The sequence below is a fragment of the Prionailurus bengalensis genome, chromosome A1 (genome assembly GCF_016509475.1).
Source record: "Prionailurus bengalensis isolate Pbe53 chromosome A1, Fcat_Pben_1.1_paternal_pri, whole genome shotgun sequence".
Lineage (NCBI taxonomy): Eukaryota > Metazoa > Chordata > Mammalia > Carnivora > Felidae > Prionailurus > Prionailurus bengalensis.
In genome coordinates this window covers 93,366,871-93,391,269 of record NC_057343.1, presented here as the reverse complement: position 1 = coordinate 93,391,269, position 24,399 = coordinate 93,366,871, and positions in this window count along the sequence as shown.

The following is a 24,399-nucleotide window of genomic DNA, read 5'->3' as shown; positions in this document are numbered from 1 at the left end:
CACAGCTTTCTGAACTGTTCCACTCAAGATAGTGGCCCTCTGTACTACCAGTCTCCATCCTGTATACTCTCTTCATCTCTTCCTTGAGTTGGATTTCTTATTCCCCAAACCCCATTAATTGCTCTTTCTTCATGTACTCTCTTATTTTAATGGAGCAACTTCCCCTGTGGCTTCCCAAGAAAGAGTTCTTAGGAGTTAAAATGTTTTGTTTTTTAAAGTGTATTTACTTATTTTTGAGAGAAACAGAGAGAGTGACCAAGGGAGGGGCAGAGACAGAAGGAGAGAGAGAATCCCAAGCAGGGTTTTGACTTGAACTCACAAACCGCAACATCATGACCTGAGCCAAAATCAAGAATTGGATGCTTCACCAACTTAGCCACCCAGGCACCCCAGGAGTTTTAAGGCTTTGCATGTCTGAAAATATCCTGGTCTTCCCACACTCGATTGATAGTTTTGCTGGGTATACAATTGTCAGTTGGATATTGTTTATCCTGAAAATTTTGAAGGCATTACTCCACTGTTTTCCAGCTTCCATTTGCTGTGAGGGGCTCTGAAGCTCTTCTGCTTTCTAATCTTTTATATAATACCATCACCACCCCCCTCCTTCATGGTGCTTCTAGGACCTTCTGTTTGTCTCCAGGGTTCTGTTTCATGCTATGCCTTGGTATGAGTCTGCTTTCATCTGCTGTTCCAGGAAATTCAATTATTTGGTTCTGGAAATTTTTCTTGAATTCATTTTTAATGTTTTTCTCCTTTCCATCTTCTCTGCTTTTCAGATATGGTATCTCCACTACTGAATATCTCAACTGACTTTCCTTTCCAATTTCCCATACGTATATATTAATTTCCATGAGTTTTCCCTGAATATTCCTTCAAAAACTGTATCTTGTTCTTCCTGCACAGATCCAGTATTTTGTCTTATGCCTGACAATAGTAATGATCAATTTCTGTAAGCTTTCATTTTCCTGATTAGCTTCTTGCAGGTTTTACAGTCATTGTATGAGTTTTGTTTCAAAATCTTTCATCTTAGTCACTCCCTCACATGTCTGTTCATTATTGCCTATCTGCTCATATGTTAAAAACTGCCTGGAGGGGCGCCTGGGTGGCTCAGTCGGTTAAGCGTCCGACTTCAGCTCTGGTCATGATCTCGCAGTTTGTGAGTTCAAGACCCACGTCGGGCTCTGAGCCTGGAGCCTGTTTCAGATCCTGTGTCTCCCTTGCTCTCTGCCCCTCCCCTGCTTGCACTCTCTCATGCGCACTCTCTCTCTTAAAGATAAATAAATGTTAAAAAATTTTTTAAAAACTGCCTGAAAATTCTGTGGGATGCTCAACCATGACCTTTATACAAGGGAATCTGGCTCTTCTTTTATGAGAGAAACCCCAGTATTAGTATTTTTAAGTATTTGCTCCTAGGCTTCTCAGAAATCCCAGAAAATAATCTTCCAATCACTCAAGTTTTGTAAGCCCAGTGGAAAAAGAGGTCTGCAGGAGAAGGGGATCTCAATATTCATATACAACATTTCATTTAATATCTATGTTTCAGTTTGGTTCTCTGCCCTGATGTGTGCCCAGTTCACAAATGCCTGACTTCTTACCTACAGAGAAAAATTAATTAATGGTTGGCTTGGAGTAGGCAGTGTTCAATGGGAGGGGGAAAACTGCTCCATTAAGAGCCTTTCAGTCAGCCCTCTTGGTATCTGGGGCTACCATATTTAGGGCACATTTCAGATCTGCTGTGCAAGAGTGCTTCCTCTATTTCTCTGACATCGGCATAAGATTCAGCAATCTCAGATCAACTAAGTCTTTTCCTTATTTCTAAAATATTCCTGACATTGCAGCCTTCCCTTTCCATCTCTATTTTATGCCTTTCTAGATTTGTTTTAGTGGAGTTTTAGAAAATGATTCAGGAAGCATATGCATCTGTGCTAGATACATGTGGTTCATGCCCTACCTTTAACCAGAAACCCTCAGAATCCCACGTGTCCATCACTATTCTAGCACTAGAGAAACATCACGTGATGGACATCACTTCTTTGCATTTCCCTGTTTTTGGCTTTCCCTCCATTCAATGAGAGATACTCTTTGCCTTGAGGAAAATTAGATGTTTTATAGCTGGAATTCCAAGGAAAAGTACTGCAAAATAGGCTCTTTCTTGAAATATTAAAGAAAATCCAAACTTTCAATTATAAGAGATGCATCATTAAGAGAGAGAAAGTATTTTCTAAATTCAAAAAATCCCCCAATAAGTATCAAGACTCAAAGCTATGAGGAGTAAGCATATTGTTTTTACCATAAAGTAAAAAGTACTATGGAGTAGGAAATTTCTGCTCTACAGATGGTAATAAAAATTCCTTGCTAAGGTAGAGTAACTAGCCTGGAGAGAGAGGAGGGGAGAAAGAAGCCTTAGCCCTGAGCCTCTCCCAGGAGTGGGTGGAAGAGAAGCTGGTAAAAAAGCATCTCAAGATGAATTAGGAATCTCTATGCAGGGTACATGACAATCACTTGCCACATGGAAATCTGAGCAGAGTTCTCCTATAGGTTATAGATATTCAGCCAATAGGGTTCAGGAGTAATAAAGCTGTAGGATTAGACAGATGACATCTTTAAATGGGGTCAAAACAAGCAAACTGGAGAACTGGCCTCTGTATAGTAACAAGGTAGATATAAATTGGCTACCTCCTTGTAACAGAAGAAAAAAATCACAATCTAGATAGATTTTTTTAAATTTTTTTATGTTTAATTTTGAAGAGAGAGATAGAGCGCGAGCAGGGGAGGGGCAGAGAGAGAGACACACACACAGAATCCGAAGCAGGCTCCAGGCTCTAAGCTGTCAGCACAGAGCCCACAAACCCCCACAAACTGAGACCATGACTTGAGCCAAATTCGGATGCTTAACCAACTGAGCCACCCTGGCGCTCCAATATATATTTTTAACCATAGGTAAAATACCAACAGGCTCCTCACATGGTGAAGATGCCTACAATGCTGGTAGGCATTGACAGCCTATAAAAATGTGGTCTTAGTGTTACACATCTGTTTTTCTTTAACTGTTGAGATCTTCACTTACTGATAATTAGATTCCCCATATGAAGATCTGAGTTTCTTTTTGTTGTTGTTGTTGTTGTTTATTTATTTATTTTGAGAGAGAGAGAGGGAATCTAAAACAGGCTCTGTGCTGTCAGCACAGAGCCCAACTCAGGGCTCAATCCCACAAACCATGATATCATGACCTAAGCCAAAACCAAGAGTCAGACACTTAACCAAATGAGCCACCCAGGAGCCCTGGATGTGAGTTTCTTTTAAATAAACCCACAGCAGCTTTCACAGACCACAAAGAGACACCACAAAGAGACACTACGAGGACGAAATTTTTAAGGCCCCAATAGGGCTCTGGTGTCTCGATAACCAAGGATCACGGAGAAGTGGGCAGTATACCACTTGCTTCCCTGGATTTCTTTAATTACAAGAGTGGTTAGGAGGCCAGACAACACATAGAGTTGAGCTTCCCTACTTTTCCATTCCCTAAACAAGTGATTTTAAGGAACATCAATAATCACAACCAAAACAGCAAATCAAAACCAGTCAGTGCCTACGCCAAGTAGAAGGCCTATTACATTTGACCCTTGAACAGCATGGGTTTGAACTGCATAGGCCCACTTAAAGGCAGATTTTTTCAATAAGTATATTGTAAAACTTTTTGGAGATTTCTATCAATTTGAAAAAATTCACATATGAACTACATAGCCTAGAAATGTCAGAAAAAAATAAGAAGTTAGGCATGTCATAAATGCATAAAGTAGATCCTAGTCTATTTTATCATTTATTACCATTTTATCATATGCACAAATCTATTAGAAGAACATAAAATTTGTCAAAAATTAGGCATACTAACACCGTCCATGGCACCATTCACAGTCGAGAGAAATGTAAACAAATGTAAAGATGCAGTATTAAATCACAATGGTATAAAATTAACTGTAGTACATACTGTCCTACTGTAATAATTTTGTAGCCACTTCCTGCTATTACAGTGAGCTCAAGTGTTGTATCTATTTAAAATGCCACGTGATGCTAATTATCTCCGCATGAGCAGTTCATCTCTCCAGTAAATTGTGTGTTACAGTAAAAAGTGATCTCTCGCAGTTCTCCTGTGTATTTCATCATGTTCAGAGCAATACCATAAACCTTGACGAACACCATGGGACCCATAAGAAGTGCCACTAGTGATGCTAGAAGTGCTCCCAAGAAGCACTTGGAAAAATCACAACATTACAAGAAAAAGCTGAACTGCTTGATATCTACTATAGCTTGAGAGCTGCATTTGCGTCCCATTTCAAGATAAAGGAATCCAGTGTAAGGACTGTTAAAAAAAAAAAAAAAACAGGGGGGGTGGATTTGTGAAGCCATCACTGCAGATACACCAGCAGGTGTGAAAATCTTGCACTCTTTTCAAAAGACTTTTTAATCTCATACTGAAAATGCAGCTTTTTAATTGTATTTATATGGGAGAGCTCATGAGCTAGGGACAGAGGCAGAGGGACAGAGAGATTCCAAAGCAGGCTCCACGCTCAGTGCAGAGCCCAATGTGGGGCTCCATCCCGCAACTCTGGGATCATGACCTGAGCTTAAATCAGGAGTTGGACACTCAACTGACTGCACCACCCAGGTGCCCTGAAAATGCAGCTTTTATATGGGTGCAGGATTGCTACCAGAAAGGCACACCTATAGATTCTAACATGATTTAAGAAAAAGCTAAGTCATTATATGACAACTTAAAGCAAAAGGAAGGTGAATCAATGTTTTATGCCTCCTAAAGCAAGGAAAACAAAGGCAAAAATAAACTATTGGGGTTACATCAAATTACAAGCTTTTGCACAGCAAAGGAAACTGTCAACAAAACAAAAAGGCACCCTACCGAATGGGAGAAGATATTTGCAAATGATATCACCCAATAAGGGATTAATGCCCAAAATAAATAAAGAACTTATACAACTCAACACACACACACACACACACACACACACACACACACACACACAAAACAAAAATGAAAAAATGGGCAGAGGATCTGAACAGACATTTTTCCTAAGAAGTAATATAGATGGCCAACAGACACATGAAAAAATGCTAAACATCACTAATCATGAGGGAATTGCAAATCAAAACCACAATGAAATTGCACTTTACACCTGTCAGAATGGCTAAAATAAAAAAACACAAGAAATAATAAGTGTTGGCGAGGATATAGAGAAGGAACGTTCATGCACTGTTGGCAGGAAAATGCAAACTGGTACAGACACTGTGGAAAACAGTATGGAGGTTCCTCAAAAAATTAAAAATTGAACAACAATATGATCCAGTAATTCCACTTCTGGGTATTTACACAAAGGCACAAACACCAATTCAAAAAAATATATGCATCCCTATGTTAATTGCAGCATTATTCATAAGAGCCAAGATATGGAAACAACCATCAATAGGTTAGTGGTCCATCAGTAGATTAGTGGATAAAGAAGATATGATACACACATACACACACACACACACACACACACACACACAGAAATACTACACAGCCATAAAAAAGGAGGAGATCTCAGGGCGCCTGGGTGGCTCACTTGGTTAGGTGTCCAACTTCAGCTCAGGTCATAATCTCACAGCTCATGAATTTAATCCCTGAGTTGTTCTCTGCACTAACAGCATGGAGCCTGCTTTGGATTCTCCATCCCCCTCTCTCTCCCTTCCCCTCCCCTGCTCGTGCTCTCTTTCTCTCAAAAATAAATAAATATTTTTTTAAAAGGATGAAATCTTGCCATTTATTACAACATGGGTGGCCCTACAGAGTATTATGCTATGTGAAATAAGTCAGAGAGAGAAAGACAAATATGCTTTCCCCCAAAACAAAAGAAAACAAATGAATAAACAAAAAGCAGAATCGGACCTATAAACACAGAGAACAGGCTGAGGGTTGCTAGAGGGGAGGGGGTTGGGGGAGGTGGGCAAAATGGATGAAGGAGAGTTAGAGATACAGGCTTCCAGTTATGGGACAAATAAGTCATGGGGATAAAAGGCACAGTGTAAGGAATAGAGCTAATGATACTGTAAAGGTACTGCATGGGCACAGATGGTATCTATGCTTCTGGTGAGCAGAGCATAATGTATAGAGATGTTGAATCACTATGTTGTACACCTGAAACTTGTGTTTATATTGTGCATCACCATCACTCAAAAAATTTTTTAATATGTAACTATAAAAAAAAGGAAGGACCTAAAGCTGGTGAATTTATCACCAACAAAGGATGGTTTGATAATATTAGAAAGAGGTTTGGCCTAAAAAATATCAAGATAAGAGGAGAAGCAGCTTCAGCTGACTGAGAGACAGAAGATGAGTTCCCAGACACAATTAAGAAAATCACTGAGTAGAAAGCAGTTCCTGAATAGGTTTTTAATGCAGACAAAAGTGCCCTGTTCTGAAAAAAGATGCCACAAAAGACATGCATTAGTAAGGAAGAGAAGCAAGCACCAGGATTTAAGGCAGGAAGGGAAAGGTTAACTCTACTGTTAGGTGCAAATGCAGTTGGTTTTATCAACAGGACTGACCTCATCTATGATGTTGCTGTCTTCTGAGCCTTGAAGGGAATCTACAAACACTAGTTGCCAGTCTTTTGGTTGTACGAGATGGTTGGGACATTGAGAACACTTTTTCTGGATTAGTTCCATCAATGCTTTGTTCCTGAACTCAGAAAGTACCTTGCCAGGAAGGGATGCCCTTTTAAAATTCTTTTGATCTCAGACAATACTCCTGGCCACCCAGGACCCCAGGATTTCAACACCAAAGGTGTCCAAGTGGTCGACTTGCAGTCAAACACAACGTTTTTAATTCTGCCTCTAGATCAGGGGTCCACAGCTTCTGGTCAACAGTAGACTATTAGAAGTTTTAGGAGAGTCATAAGTTATATATGGATTTTCCATTATGCAAGGGGTTGTCACCCCTTGCCCCTGTACTGTTCAAGGGTCAACATTGCTATTGTAATTTTCAAGAAGGTACTTTTGTTTTGAGCAGACCACATGCTTTATTAAGTAGATCTAGAACAGCACGTTCTATCATGTGTGGGGAACAGTTAGCTTCCGTGAAAGGCCTCTACCCCTTAAGAAAACCCTTTGTGAAGTCAAGAAGATAATTTTTTTAAATGTTTTAATGTTTTTTTTTATTCTTTGAGAAACAGAGAGAGACAAAGCATGAGCAGGGGAGGGACTGAAAGAGAGACACAGAATTCGAAGCAGCTCCAGGCTCCAAGTTATCAGCACAGAGCCTGACTCAGAGCTTGAATTCACAAACCATGAGATCATGACCTGAGCCGAAGTTTTGGATGCTTAACTGACTGAGCCACCCAGGTGTCCCAAGTCAAGAAGATATTTTGAAAGGAAAACGGCAGATAAACCTTATGGCACAAAAAGAATCAGGGAAATAAAATTCCCTGGTCTGTATTAGTCTGTTCTCTAGGGCATGTTATTCTATCAGTGGCTTCAGAGTAACGGAGGAACAATGTATTTCAGAAGTTATAAATAAGTCTAATTGGAATCAGAAACTATTGTAAATAACAGATTCATATATCAGCTCCAAGTAAAATGCCTTCATGAGACAGAAATCCATTAATTATGTTTCTTAAATTTAGGCAAAGGCAAGAAAACCACAAAAAAAAATGTACTTTGGTTTTCCTGGTTTTGAAAGAATCCTTATCAGTACTGGGCACTAAGGGAAGGAGCACAGGAATCTTGGCTTCTTTCTTGTTCTCTCTTCCCAGTTAGATCAGGGTGTGTAAAGGGTTCCTTTCAATGGAGCATCAGTGTTCGCTTATCTCAGAATAATCACAAGTGAAGTAAACACGACTTTCTGCAGCTATGGTCATTTTGTACGCTTGTTCATGACACAAAATGCACTGTTGTTAATTTCCTTAGCAAGCCATTGCTCCTATCTATATTGTTATACCAAAGACCTAAAACAAGACCTTGCCAGAGACTCATTTCTGTGGCACTTAACTGATGCTTTGTACTTTATCATTATGCTGTATGTCTTCTAGTCATTCCATTCTATGTGCCAGGCTCCATCAAGGTGACTGGAAATAATAATGAGATATCTAAAACCAAGGAATCACACATTTCACACATAAAGAATGACAGAGATAAAAACAAACAAAACAACATACAGCAGCATTATCTACACTAGCCAAATTAATGAAACAGTCCAAGTGTCCATCAGTGGATGAATGGATACAGAAGATGTGGTATATATATACAATGGAATATGACTCAGCCATCAAAAAAAATGAAATCTTGGGGTGTCTGGGTGGCTTAGTCGGTTAAGCAACTGACTTTGGCTCAGGTCATGATCTCATAGTTCGGGAGTTCAAGCCACACATCGGGCTCTGTGCTAACAGCTCAGAGCCTGAAGCCTGCTTCTGATTCTGTGTCTCCCTCTCTCTCTGCCCCTCCCCTGCTCACGCTATGTCTCTGTCTCTCAAAAATAAATAAATGTAAAAAAAAATTTTAATAAAAGAAAAGTTAGGGGTGCCAAGGTGCCTTAGTCCATTAAGCATCTGACTTTTGATTTTGGCTCAGGTTATGATCTCAGTCATGAGATCAAGCCCCGTGTCAGGCTCTGCACTGGGCATGGAAACTGCTGGAGATATTCTCTCTCTCAAGGGAGGGAGGGAGGGAGGGAGGGAGGGAGGGAGGGAGGGAGGAAGGGAGGAAGGAAGGAAGGAAGGAAGGAAGGAAGGAAGGAAGGAAGGAAGGAAAAGAAAAGAAAAATAGAAAAGAAGTACAAGCCCAACACCAAGAAGAGGTGTACAAATATAAGACTGAGCAGATGGGATGGGATCAGGTTGGGTAGTATCCCTAAGCATCTCCCTCTCTGCCAATGTCTGGAGCCACCCTTCAAAACTTCATGGCACACTTCCAGATTTTTGTTAAGATCGACTAGGTTATTCATACCAATCCTTCCTCTGAAAACTTTGATAAACCTGGATAAAACTTAAATACCCTCTTTAAACAATGGAAAACCTGAAAAGGGAGTAAGGAATACCTGGCCACAGTAACAAGAAAGAAAATGGAGACAGAGAAGTAAGGTCTGGGGTTCCCTTTTGTCTTAAGAATATTTCCCAAACCAGAAAACTGTTTTGATAACCTTTTTAGGACAGCAGGAGCACAACAGTCAAGACATACCTAAGGTAGAGAGGCTAATGTGGGGGTGGGGGGGGGGATTCCTTTACAGATGTATCTTCACCCACATGTGATAAAGAAAAAAGTATATTGAATAGGATTGGAACGTGTCACTTTAAGAATCCTGTCTAGGAAACCCTACAGGTTTTCCATTTACTTCTGGATGCTCACAATGTTATTTTTGACCCAGAAAATTAAGATCACTCATTTGCCATAGTTTGAAGCTTGTGCCAGACGGAGGCTAAATTCTCTGAGCTGTTGGGTATAGGGAGAGTAATCAGATAAAATCACTGTTTTGTTTGTTTGTTTATTTGTTTTGACTGACTACTGTATGTGGACTTACAGGGACACCCATGCCCGTATAGACATACTCATCATTCCATACATGCATGAAATTGAGGTTCTCTGAATTTTACCCATGGTGAGATGCCTGCACGGATTGTATTAGCACCAGGCTGTAAGAGACAAACACTGCAAAGCATTTAAGCTTCCTTACCCAGTGAGTAGAGATGAAGAGAAGCAAAGCTGGATAAGGAGAGCCAGATGGACCCCCGGGCACAGAAACAGACTCCATCCACCCCCCCAGCTCTGCAAGTCAGAGCTGGCAGTGAATCTACAAAGCTGAGACGGCAAAATGGCTTGGCACAGAGCCAAAGAAGCAGAATTACAGGATGTTAATCCACCAGAGCTTGGAGAAGACCCAAATTTTGGTAGGCAAGAAAAGGAAAGCCAGATCCTGTTTGAGCAGCTCCAACAGGAAGATCCAAGGCACCTATTCCCTCCCATGATCCTCACCTTCCTGAATGAAGACAATGATGGTGTGAGCCCACATTTCCCCATCCTGCTTAAGTTCTACTAGTGCCTAAGGAACAGGAAAGAAAGCTAAGGAAAGTATACCCCTTTATTCTTAGGGAGACTACAGGCTTGACTAGATTTATACCCAATCAAGGATGAACAAACAGAAAAGAGGAGAGGGGGAGAAAACTATTCACAGAACTGTAAGACAGAAAAAAAATGTATGTCTCTCACGCTAACCACATTTAAAGAATGCATTTATTCAACTTTATATCCAAAAAATAACAAACTTTAAATAGCAACTTCTTGGGGCGCCTGGGTGGATCAGTCGGTTAAGCATCCAACTTTGGCTCAGGTCATGATCTCATGGTTAGTGGGTTCAACCCCTGTATCAGGCTCTGTGCTGACAGCTCAGAGCCTGGAGCCTGCTTCAGATTCCGTGTCTCCCTCTCTCTCTGCCCCTCCCCCACACGCACTCTTTCAAAAATTAATAAACATTTAAAAATGTTTTAATAAATAAATAGCAACATTTTTATGTTCTTAAATGATGGGAGGAGCCAATAGTAGAGAACAAAGTCAGGGTGATAGGTCACAGGATGAGGTTTATGTCTTAACAGTTAATATTTGGGGCTCCTGGGTGGCTCAGTCGGTTAAGCGTCTGACTTCACCTCAGGTCACGATCTCCCAGTCCGCGAGTTCGAGCCCCACGTCGGTCTCTGGGCTGATGGCTCGGAGCCTGGAGCCTGCTTCCGATTCTGTGTCTCCCTCTCTCTCTGCCCCTCCCCCGTTCATGCTGTGTCTCTCTCTGTCTCAAAAATAAATAAATGTTAAAAAAAATTTTTTTAAAAAACAGTTAATATTTAGTGTTGTCCCCTCCACTGCCAGAATGACTGCTCTCCCAAACACATCTAATAACCCCCTTGAAGAACTTTGGGCTTGATGTGCTAGGAGGTCCTACGGTCCACAGAAAGAATGATTCCACCAGAAAACAGAACTGTAGGGAACAGAATGCCCCCAGATCATTTTGGGCTCCTCGTGCCAACAAGCCAATAGTCTCAGAAGCAGGTCTCCCTACTGGCCAAGACTATGGACACTGAGCAGGAGGAAAGTGGGTTGCTGCCCATAATGAGGGGCTACATGTGAAACCAAGAGCCCCTCCAGAGTCCCTCCCTGCCGAACAGTAACGATCAATGGTAAACTCTGGATATCTAACAAAAATAAGACATCTAAAAACTAAGATCCTGCAGGAATGAAAGTCTGGGTCACTAGCTCAATAAGGAACACCATTCAGCTAAGGTTGCAGCAGAGGTGAGGGGAACACAGGATGGGTGTTGGAAGACTGGTACAATGGGGAAGGAAGAAGGCACGTGACCAGCTACAGAATCAGGGACCTTAGCAGCTCTATTCTATGTCAGCTGAATTTTTCTCTCTTACCCTTTTCCCTCTCACTACCTTAGACAAAAGGACATCACTGGCAGTTAATGTTTTAGGTGGGGGTATGACATATGGCATTTGTTTCTAATGCAGCTGATGGGGCATATTACATCTCCTTTGTTGGGTTTCAACTAGAAGGAAAAAGAGTGGGTAGTGAACAGCAAAACGGAATTCTACTGGTTATCTTCCAATCACTTTCCAAAATACAGTAAAAACCTTGGATGGAGAGTAACTTGTTCTGTGAGTGTTCTGCAAGACCAGCAAACATTTCTAATACATTTTAACTTGATCAACGAGCAATGTCTTGCAATATGAGTCCTACGTGATGCCGAACGTCACATGATCACAACTGAGCCAACAGTTCTTGAAATTCACTTTGATACACGAGTGCTTTGGATGACAAGCATGTTTCTGGAACGAATTACCCTCTCAAACCAAGGTTTTTGTACTTCCTATCTTGCAAACTGACACGCATGCATTTTATCAAAGGGCTCTGTTTCCCTCTGGATCCCAGCTGGGTTTGGCTAATGGAGAACTACAGCAGGAGTTAGCACAGAACAGAGTAAGGTTCTGTGTAAGAGAGTTCTGTGTAAGAGAGTAAGGTTCTGTGTAAGGAGAGTAAGGTTCAGATATCTGTTCTCCTTGTGCCCTCCTGGGTCTCACAGTCCTACTCTTTATACATAGTCTGTGTGCTCAGTGGAAGTCTGATTTATTCATTCAACAAGTATTTACTGAAGGCCTACTAGGTCTCATCTAGTGCTGGGTATACAGCAGTGACCTGAACAGAAAAAAATCCTCACCCTCCCCCCTTCAATGTGGCGATGGGGAAAGATAAACGACATAGAGAGGTAAACTACAGGCATACCTCATTTTATTGAACTTCACTTTATTGCCTTTTTTTATATGCATATAAATTGAAGGTTCGCAGAAACCCTGCATTGAACAAGTCTACTGGTACCATCTTTCCCACAGTATTTGCCCACTTCATGCCCCTGTGTCACATTTTGGAAACCCTCACAATATTTCAACATTTTTCATTATTATTATATTGGTTATGGTGATCCATGATCAGTGGGGTGACTGGATGGAAGCTAGGATGCTGGTGGGCGCTTTTTTTAATCAATCAAGAATTCTTGAAGGATATGCTTTTTTTAGACATAATGTTATTGCACACATAACAGACAACAGTGCACTGTACACATAACTTGTATACTCACTGGGAAACCAAAATAACCATCTGCCTTGCTTTGTTGCGGTAGTCTGGAACCGAACCCTCAAAGTCTCTGAGGCAGGCCTGTATTTACACTGACAGATGGGATAATGCTGAGAAGAAAAATAAAGCAGAGAAGAAACACAGAAAGTGCGTGTGTGTGAGTGCACGCGCAGGTGTGGGTGTTGAAGGTATGGGCCCATGTTATATCATGGGGCCAGGGAAGAAAGGCCACGTGGAGCTGGAGAGGTTGGGTATAAAACTGAAACAAAATCAGAAGACAAGCTATGCAGGTTTCTGAAAAAGAAAAAAGGCATTCAGAATAGAAGAACCAGTGATCACATCTTCCTAAGGCAAGCATGTTTCTGGAAGACCGGGTAAGAGGTCACTGTGGCTGCAGCAGACAGCCTGGTAGAGAGTGGTAGGAGGTGAGGCCAGAAAGGTGGCTGTGACTAGGGCAGGGCAGTTACTTGAGGTTACCATTTCCACCTATAAGAATTTCTCTTCTCCAAAGGCAGACACAACACACGCCTTACATCCCCATCCACTGTAAATCTGCAGGGGGGTACATGTTATTGAGGCCATGGTTTCTACATGCAATAATTTAGGTCCTCCAAAGGCACAGAATCCCTTCCCTCCCTGCCCACAGTGAATTCCAGCTTTGCAAATCACATAGTTTGTTCTGTAATTTGGTTTTTCTGGGTCCCTGAAGAAAAGTTAATATTCAAGAATTATATGTGATATTAGGGGAGAAGTTGTTTTATGAAGTCATTTGAAAGACTCTTTTTTGTTTTGCTGTTTTCTTTTTCTTTTATGTGAATGTCCAATAAGTTTCTGACATTATCCCTCTGGTCATTTCTATCTACTTATCATTCCTGCCTCAATATTGTCTTTTTTATGGTGAGCCTTTTAGTTGATCAAACTGACAGAAAATGAGGAAAGTAAATGAAATATGTACCTTTTAGATTTTAAACGCTGTAACAATCACAAAACATTTGTGACACCTTGATTACTGAGATATTGACTTTGCAGCCTAAGACCATGTCTATTGCAAAATCTTGAGAAGGAGAGAGGTGGGTAAGGATCAGTTGGGTTGAACCAGAAGCTGTGTTACTGGCAAGACCTGGTGTTGCAAAAATGCCCATTATGAAGAACAAGAACAAAACATCAAGAAACCAGAGGGGCTGGCTACTCAGGTAGTTCTTGACAGGGGGGAGGGGGCAGGACTTTACAGGCATTTATTTTAAAGTGGAACCAGAAGCATACAATCTAGCAGAAATACAACAGAAGAGCATGAATCTTAAAGTGTCCTGAAGATCAAAGAACCATCTGGGGCTTAAGAAAAAGGCTGAAGACAACCTGACAAAAAGCATTATGAAAATGTGCCTCACTGAGTGATTAAAGGAACTGTCAATAATTAGCTGGAAAATTACAGGGGATTAGAGATGTAATAGATCTCTGGAAAAACAAATGATCTGATTTAAAAATGGACAGGATATCTGAATAGTTATTTTCCCAAAGAAGATATCCAGATGGCCAACAGACACATGAAAAGATGCTCAACATCTCTAATTACCAGGGAAATGCACATCAAAACCACAATGAGCTATCATCTCACACCTGTCAGAATGGCTAGACTCAGAAAGACATGTAACAAGGTGAGGATGTGAAGAAAGGGGAACCCTCTTGCACTGTTGGCAGGAATGCAAACTGGTGCAGCCACTGTGGAAAACAGTACGGGGGTTCCTCAAAAAGTCAAAAATAGAACTACCATATGATCCAGTAATTCTACTACTAGGTATTTATCCCCAAAATATGAAAACACAAATTCAAAAAGATATAAGCACCCTTATGTTGACTGCAGCATTATTACAAAAGTTAAGACATAGAAGCCACCTGAGTGTCCATCGATAGAAGAATGGGTCAAGAAGATATGGTATACATACACACAATGGAATATTACTCAACCACTAAAAAAGAATGAGACCTTGGGGCACCTGGGTGGCTGAGTTGGTTAAGTGTCTGACTCTTGATTTTGGCTCAGGTCATGTTCTCACAGTTTGTGAGTTTGACCCTTGCATCAGCTCCACACTAACCATGGAGGCTGCTTGGGATTCTCTGTCTCTCTGCCCTCCCCCCACCCCTTTCTCTAAATAAATAAATAAATAAATAGATAAATAAATAAATAAATACATGACTTAAGAGAAAAAAAAAAGAATGAGATCTTTCCATTTATCACAACATAGATGGACCTAGAAGGTATTATGCTAAGTGAAATAAGTCAGAGAAAGACAAATATCAATCAAATTATTTCATTTATGTGTGGAGCCTAAAAAAAACAGACAACAGAAACAGACCCATAAATACAGAGAACAAACTGGTGGTTGGGCAGAGACAACTGGGAGATACAGGCTTCCAGCTATGGAAGGAATAAGTCATGGGCATGTTCCCAGTACAAGGAACATGGTCAACAGCATTGTAAGAGTGTTGTATGGTTAAAGATGGCAGCTACACTCATAGTGAGCACAGCATAACATATGCAGTTGTTGAATCGCTATGTTGTACACCTAAAAGTAATGTAATATTGTCTTTTAACTATACCTCAATTTAAAAAAAGCCACACATGGCCTCAAGAAGAGTGCTGCCTGGTTCACTCATAATCTGGATTTATCTTTGAGTTGCACTGTCCATTTTACACCATCCCTAAACCATGTCTCTAACACTGTTCTCTGTCACATGTACGATGGATGGACATATCCTTCTCCACAAGTTCCTAATGACCAGTTGCAGAAAATGCTGACTCTCTGTGTCCCCAAACACATACAGCACATATTTCAAAAGACAGGGTATTCATCTTTTACCTAAGAGTCAGCTTCCCTCCAACACGCTTAACTAAGTATCTTCTTATGCCAGTAACTTCTCACCCCAGGACAGTTTCTCTTTCTGTGTCTGGGCAGCCCAGCTTCTCCCTCCCACCTTTTTTCTCCCCTCTTTTGTTGCCCCTCTATGCCGAGAAATAGGGTGCTTCACATCCCTTTCCTTTTCATTGAAGAGAATTAATTCCAGCTTTGAGTCTAAGCTCAATAGAAATCCTCTGATAGTACAGAGTTCACCTTATTTCTGAGTACCACTAATAAATACCCTTTCTAATGGGGCCATCTATGAGGGGTCCTTGGCAAATAATTTTGTGCAACACTTGTCTACTATTAGCAGTTTGATTTTTTTTAAGCTTATTTATTTTTTGAGAGAGAGAAAGAGAATCATCGGGGAAGGGGCAGAGAGAGAGAGGGAAAGAGAGAATTCCAAGCAGGCTCTGCACTGACAGAACAGAACCCAACACGGGGCTCGATCTATAAATCATGAAATCATGACCTGAACCGAAATCGAGTGGGACGCTTAACCAACTGAGCCATCCAGGCACCTCTTGATTTTTTAAATGTACAGAATTCAAGGTGTGATGTAAGGCATGACAGTTTGTGGATGAAGAGATGGAGTAATAGGTAGACTGGACATACAAAATGGTTTATTTTCCAGTCAGTGCATGTGAAGTTTCTTCTTAGTATCTAGGTACCATCCCTTACTGTCCGCACCCAGGTATCATCAATTTATGTTCTCTACTGCCATATGCATCATTCCTGGCTAATTTCCTATCACCCCCTGTGAGAAAAAGGTAGCAGTGGCATTATTACTCATGATGCCATTGAAAAAAACGTAGGACTGCAGTTCCCTAATTCCATTTATTTAACACCATTTACATTTATTTAACATCATTACTCCTGACACTATATCATCTGTCATGCTGCCCAAGAACACTGGCTTCCAATGACTCTCACAAACGTTTTTAGAGTGTTTCACTGACAATGTCCACAAGTGCAGTTCATACATAGAGGATGAAAGTTTTATATTCATGCTAAATTTACTTTTCAGAATTGTATTAGTGTTCTACAACACATCCTCCAACCCCATGTCTTCTTTGAGCCCTTTAAGACATAATCACAGCATTCTTTTCTTTTTAATGTTTATTTATTTGGGGGGAAGGGGCAGAGAGGGAGGGAGACAGAAGATCCAAAGCGGGCTCTGCACTGACAGTGGACAGCTTAACATGGGGCTCGAACTCACAAACCATGAGATCATGACCTGAACTATAGTCATAAGCTTAAATGACTGAGCCACCCAGGTGCCCCCATAATCATGGCATTGTTAGAATGGGATCCTTCTTGGTATTGACCTCTTCCTTACTTCCACACACTACCACCAGTGGGGAGGATTAAAGGAGTGAGAAGCATTCTCATTAGGGCAAGGAAGTTTGCTTGCTCAGCAACGTGGGAGAGCAGGAAATCACCATCTAGATCAAGGTAAGAGAGGACATAAGCTGAAAGGGTCCACTGGCACTGCAAAGTAACAGTCTTGAAATACTTGAGGGGAGACATAGACAGCCACCCCTAAGGACAGCTCAACACATGGCATGGAGCCTACAGAGGAGATAGGGCAACTGTTCTGGGTCCCAACAGCAAGGGATCATGAGCAAAAGAACCCTGCCTCCAGTCCTGCTGCCCTCGGGTGTTGCAGACTGGAGGTGACCCTGCATTCACAACATGGGTCCATATAAATGGCTCAAGTCCAAGGGAAGACAGTGGACCACAGGCATTGCAGGGTCCGAAACACATTCTGCGTCCAACATTTGGGGATCATTACCCCAAATGATCACGTCAGCATCATTCCAACAGCCCAATCTTGTGGGAGCTCACAAATACAGCACCGGCCATAGGAGTTCTCGGCTCACCAGGCTACTCTACAGAACCAGGAGCAAGCCAGAGAGTCCTGGGAGGGTCCCACAGGCCTCAGGATGTCTGGCCAACCTGTCACGTGGGGTGGAGAGCTGCAGATATTCCAAGGAAGAAAAAAAGACTGGGGCCTACTCATGTCCCAACTGAGGCCCAGGCCACCCTGACTAGTTAACACTAAAAGCACCCAGCACAGTTATAGGCATCAGAAGGGGATTCAGAAAATTTCAAGAAAGTCATAGTTTAAGGCACAGACCACCTCAAGGCATGGTGCCTAGGGCAGGAGCCCACTTGTCCCAGTCTAGAGGTGGCACTGATTCAGCCACAGCAGCTCATACTTTTAAGTCTGCCATGGCAGAACCATGTAGTGTACAAATACATACACCTCCCAGTTTACATTAAACTACATTTAACTAAATACATATTTCTTGATACTTCACAAAATGGCAAGGTGTTCTGTCATCTGAACAAATCTGGAAAATAGTTGTCATTTAGTCTAATTTACAACAGACTAATGTAGTCTGTTTACTTTCTAATTTTTTTTTAGTATTTATTTTTGAGAGGGAGAGAGAGAGAGAGCCAGAGCAGAGTGGGGGGAGAGAGAGGGAGACACAGAATCTGAAGCAGGCTCCAGGCTCCGAGCTGTCAGCATAGAGCCCTACGCAGGGTTTGAACCCCCATACCACAAGATCATGACCTGAGCCAAAGTTGGATGCTCAACCGAGGGAGCCACCCAGGCGCCCCATCTTTACTTTCTTCTTGACAACACTGAAGCCAAATAAGATCAGTCACTTGGCATTTCACTCCCACCTCCGCACCATACTGCTCACTGTCTGGCACTAATCAGGTTCCCAAAGCATAAAGTGGCCTGCCTCACCACATCCAGCGCAGAGGTCTGGATACCCTCTACACAGAAGCTATGGCTCACCGCCAGTATTCACTCAACACCTTCCAGACAAATGACCCAAACTCTCATAACATGGATGATCTTGAGAGTTCGCTTAGCTCTGTTCCGCATTTGATGCGGTGATGATACAGAAGTTTATTACATGATGAACATGACCGACTAGGTTTCAAAACCCAGAAAATCCTGAAATCAGAGCCTCCGCACTGACCTCGGTGGTGGGATAAACAAACAGGCAGCTGTGATCACTCCAATGTAATCCTATTAATCACCCCAGCCCCAGAATAAAATAGGAGACAACCAAGACTCCTGCACCAGCACTAAATTAACTTCCTCCACTGCTGCCACACAGAGGAAACGATTCATCATATTCAGGCCTGAAGCTCATTTTCCACATGAAAAATGAACTAAAGTATAATTTAATGAACCGCAGAAAACAGGTACATTTCCATAATGTTTGGGGATTTATATGTATTAAAAAAAAAAAGCAAGAGCTTCTTGGCTGAATAATGATCAAAGCCTACAGTCCTGCCCAAACTGAGGTTCATTTTTTTCTTTGAAGTTCACTTTTAAAGAGTTGACCTTTCCTGGCACAGATTCCTCCTATGCTCTTTACTGAGTAAATAAACAATTGCACCTCTGTGAGGGCCTGTGTTTCTTTTTGTTCTTGGTGACTTTCCATCTCCTAATGGCATAATGATGGCAATCTCCAGCATCTTAACTGTCCTTGAAACCTAAACCAGACACCGAGACTTAGTAAACCTGCTTCAGTCTTTCTTGCTCAGGATGGTCCTCTAAATAGAGTGTTAAGACTACATTTGGCCAAGCGATGAAGGGTTTTTGGAGCTCCACCAATTTCAAGGACATTTTAGGCTCTTCTCAAAGACCACAGACAAGGAGACAGGAGAAGGGAGCTATCAGCATGGACTGGGGTCCACAATGAGAGCTTCCTAGGACCTGCAAATCTTAAATTGGGTCTTAAAGAGAACAGAGGATGTGACCAGACACAGAGGTGAAAGAAGGGTGTGCCAAGAGGTGGGATTAGAATACTCAAGACATAAAGTAAGATCTTCATAGAAATTAGAGGGGATCTGAGGAATGAGCAGCTTATCTACACTGGTTGGTACATAAAATAAAGGTGGTTAAAAATAACATTTGCTAGACATGAGGAAGAGAGTAAAAACCAGTATGCATAAATTCATGTTTTTAAGCTGAAAACATTAAAGCATAGAGAAGGCCTTTAATCAAAAATAGCCAATGGGGGTTGGGGAGCTTAGGAAGATGGCAGAGTAGGAGAACCCCGCGCTCACCCTGTCCCACGTTTGTAACTAGAGACCATCCACATCCGAGTCAATAAACCAGAGAGTGATCTGAAGACTGGCAGAGCAAACTCCATAAATCAATATAGAGAAGAAGCCACAGCTCCAAGGTTAGGAAGGTCAGAAGAGTGGAGGGAGGCTGCCCACAGGAGGGAGGGAACTGCCTGTGGAGAAGGCAGAGAAATGCGCCAGGAGCTCACACAGGAAGACTAATCCCTGTAATATTTGGCTTTAAAAACAAGAAGGGCTGGAATCCCTGAGTTTGTAAAACCAGTGGGACTTTGGAGCCTGGAGCACAGAGGTCAGTTGACTCAGCACATAGGGAACAGGCAGGGTGAGGGACAGCTGGGTCGCTGCCCTTAAAGAGAGAACAGCCTGCACGAACAGGCAACATAAAAACAGCAGTTTACACAATACCAGGGGCAAATGGGAGACACATCTGTTTATACTGATTTCAGAGTGTGTTTGGGGACTTCCCCATAAACAAGGGAGCTGGCAGGAGCCATTTTCCTCCCCCACTCACCAGCATAAACACAGGGCCATCTAAGGGAGGTGGGGCTGTACAGACACTTGCTACCTAACCTCCTAGCAGTGAGCTATGCCCACGAGTTCTCCTGAGGACTCACCCACTCCAGCCTGGGCAAATTTTGTTAAAGCCTCCCATGAGCCCTGCATAGCCATTGGCTGCACAGCTGCCCTCACACCCTGGCACATCGACCTCAATGTGCCCAGCCATGCACCCCCAGCCACCCCCAGCAGCTGGACAACCCAGCTGCTTGTCCCCAGCCACCATCACACACAAGGCCCAGCTGTGCCCAGCCATTGTTGCCTGCCGTGCCCAACCTGGCACCTCTTGCCGCCCCAGCACACGGCCTCTAGCCCCCACAGTGCTTGGGGGATCCAGCATAGAACTATTGGCACAGCACAAATTTTGCTAACACTGCCTCCCCACTCCCAAGTTCTCCAGTGGGCACTCCCCCTCAGAGCTGGCCTGCCTGCATCCCACCAACACCACAGAGAGCAAGCACAGCCCACAACAGGCAGAGGGTCAGTGCAGCTGACTGCATTGAAAGGAAGAAGTGACTGAGACACAACAGCAGGGCATATTCAACACATGCAGGATATTCTCCTGAAGTGCCAGGTTCTGGTGAACAGCGGACACAGCACTGGACACAGCACTCCAGGGCACTCCAGCACCTTTTCTTCATAAAGTCATTTCTTTCAAGAGCAGAAGACATATATGACTTTCTTAACACAGAAAAACAGACAGAGAGAGGCGGACAAAATGAGGAGACAGAGAGAAATTTATCCCAAATGAAAGAACAAGGCCCCAAATATCTAAGCAAAACAGATATACATAACATGACTGATAGAAAATTTAAAGCAGTGATCATAAGGACACTCACTGGACTTGAGTAAAGAATGGAAGACATGACTGAGACTCTTAGAAGACAGATAAGGAATGATATAGCAGGGATAAAGGGAACAATGAACAAAATGAGAAACACAGTTGATAGAATGAACAGCAGGATGGAAAAAACAGAGGAATGAATTAATGACCTAGAAGACAGAGTTACAGAAAGTAATCAAGCTGAACAAAAGAGAGAAAAAAAATTATGCAAAATGAGAATAGACCTAAGGAATTCAATGACTCCATCAGACATAATAACATTCATATTATAAGAGTCCAAGAAGAAGAAGAGACAGAAAGGGAGCAGAAAATTTATTTGAAGAAATAACAGCTGAATACTTTCCTAATCTGGGGAAGGAAACAGACATCCAGATCCAGGAGGCACAGAGAACCCCCATCAAAATCAACAAAAGCAGACTCATACCAAGACATATTACAATTAAACTGAAACAGTATGGTGGTAAACAAACAAAACAAACAAACAAACAAAACCCTTAAGTCAGCAAGACAAAAGAAAACACTAACTTACAAGGGAAAAGCCATAAGGCTAGCAGAAGATTTTTCAACAGAAATTTTCCAAGCCAAAAGGGAATGGCATGATATATTCAAAGTACTAAATGGGAAAAATCTGTAGTTGAGAATATTCCATCCAGCAAGGTAGTCATTCAGAATAGAAAAAGAGATAAAGAGTTTCCCAGACAAATAAAAACTAAAGGAGTTTGTGACCATTATACCAGCCCTGCAAGAAATATTACAGGGTACTCTTTGAGTACAAAGGAGAGATCAAACGACACAGTATAAATGTAGGAAACACAAAAGCATTAAAAATAAATATTTGTGTGAAAAGTCCAGGAAATGACAAAATAAAAGGATATAAAATATAACACATACCTAAAACATCAGGAGGAAGGAAAAACGAATGAGTTCAAACTTAAATAATCATCAACATAACACAGATGGCTATATGAAAAAGAGGTAACCATGTATCAAAAACTGCTGAAAAACATGTAAATAATAAATAAAAAGGAATCCAAATATATCACTACAGAAAGCCAGCAAAACATGAAAGAAAGAGAAGAAAGGATCAGAGAAAATCTTCAGAAAAAAAAAAAACACAAAACAAGTAAATTTAGGCAATAAATACATATCTATCAATAATTGCTTTGAATATAAATGGACTAAATGCTCCAATCAAAACACACAGGGTGACAGAATGGATAAAAAGAACAAGATCCTTCTATATTCTGCCTGCAAGAGACTCATTTTAGACCTGGGACACCTACAGATTGAAACTGAGGGGATTGAGAAAACTGTATCATGCAAATGGATGTCAAAAAGAAAACCAGAGTAGCAAAACTTATAAAAGACAAACTAGACTTTAAAACAACTGTAGAAACACCTGGGTGGCTTAGTCAGTTAAGTGTCCAACTCTTGACTTTGGCTCAGGTCATGAGCTACATGTTCTCATTCGTTCGTTCTCTCCCCCGCCCCCAAAATAAACATTTTTTTAAAATAAAACAAACACTCTACAAGAGACAAAGAAGGCCACTATATAATAATAAAGGGGGCAATCCAACAAGAAGATATAACAATTATAAATATTTATGTACCCAATATGAAAGCACCCAAATATATAAAACAATAACAAACCTAAAGGAACTAAGTGACAATAATACAATAATAGAAGGAGACTTTAACACTCCACTTACATCAATGGACAAATCATCTAAACAGAAAATCAAAAGCAAACAGTGGCTTTAAATGACATACTGGAATACATATATTTAACAGGTATATTCAGAAGATTCCATCCTAAAACAAAATGCACACTCTTTTCAAGTGCACATGGAATATCCTCCAGAATTGATCACATATTTTTTTTAAATGTTTATTTATTTTTAAGAGAGAGAGAGAGAATTTGAGTAGAGGAAGGGCAGAGAGAGAGGGAGACACAGAATCTGAAGCAGGCTTCAGGCTTGATGCTGTCAGCACAGAGCCAGATGCAAGGATCAAACTCACGAACCATGAGATCATGACCCGAGCCAAAGTCAGATGGTTAACTGACTGAGTCACCCAGGTGCCCCCAGAATTGATCACATATTAACCCTCAAAACAAGCCTCAACAAATTCAAGAAGATCAAAGTTATACAATGCATCTTTCTGGCCACAATGCTCTGAAACTTGAAGTCAACCATTAAAAAAAAAATTGTAAAGACCACAAATACCTGGAGATTAAATAGCATGCTACTAAATAATAAATGGGTCAACTAGGAAATAAAAGAAGAAATTTTAAAAAGAACATGGAAACAAATGAAAATGAAAACACAGTGGTCCAAAACCTCTGGGATGCAGCAAAAGTGGTTCTCAGATGGAAGATTATTGCAATATAGACCTACATCAAGAAGCAAGAAAAACCTCACATAAGCAACCTAACCTTATACCTAAAGGAGCTAGAAAAATAAATAAAGCCTAAAGCCAGCAGAAGGAATGAAATAATAAAGATTAGAGCAAAAATAAATGATATAAAAACTAAAAAACAATAGAACAGACCAATGAAACCAGGAGCTGAGTCCCTGAAAAAAATCAAAAAAATTGGGTGCCTGGGTGGCTCAGTTGGTGAAGCGTATGACTTCAGCTCAGGTCACGATCTCTCAGTGCATCAGTTCGAGCCCCATGTCAGGCTCTGTGCTAACACATCAGAGCCTGGAGCTTGCTTCAGATTCTGTGTCTCCCTCTCTCTCTGCCCCTCCCCAACTCGTGCTTGCTTTCTCTCTCTCTCAAAAATAAACGTTAAAAAAATAATAATAAATCAATAAAATTGATAAACCTCTAGCCAGACGTATCAAGAAAAAAGAGAAAAGACAACGACCAACACTACAGAAATACAAACAATTATAGGAGAATGTTATGGAAAATTATATGCCAACAAACTGGACAAACTAGAAGAAATCAGTAAATTCCTAGAAATTCCTAGAAATATATAAACTGCCAAAAGTGAAACAGGAAGAAATAAAAAATTTGAACAAACTGATAACGAGCAAAGAAATTGAATCAGTAATCAAAAAACTCCCAACAAATCAAACTCCAGGACTAGAGGGCTTCAGAAGCAAATTCTACCAAACATTTAAAGAAGAGTGAATATATATTCTTCTCAAACTCTTCCAAAAAATAGAAAAGGAAGGAAAACTTCCATTCTATGAAGCCAGAATTACCCCGATACCAAAACCAGGTAAAATACCACTAAAAAAGAGAATACAAGTCAGTATCTCTGATGAACACAGATGCAAAAATCCTCAACAAAATACTAGCAAACCAAATAC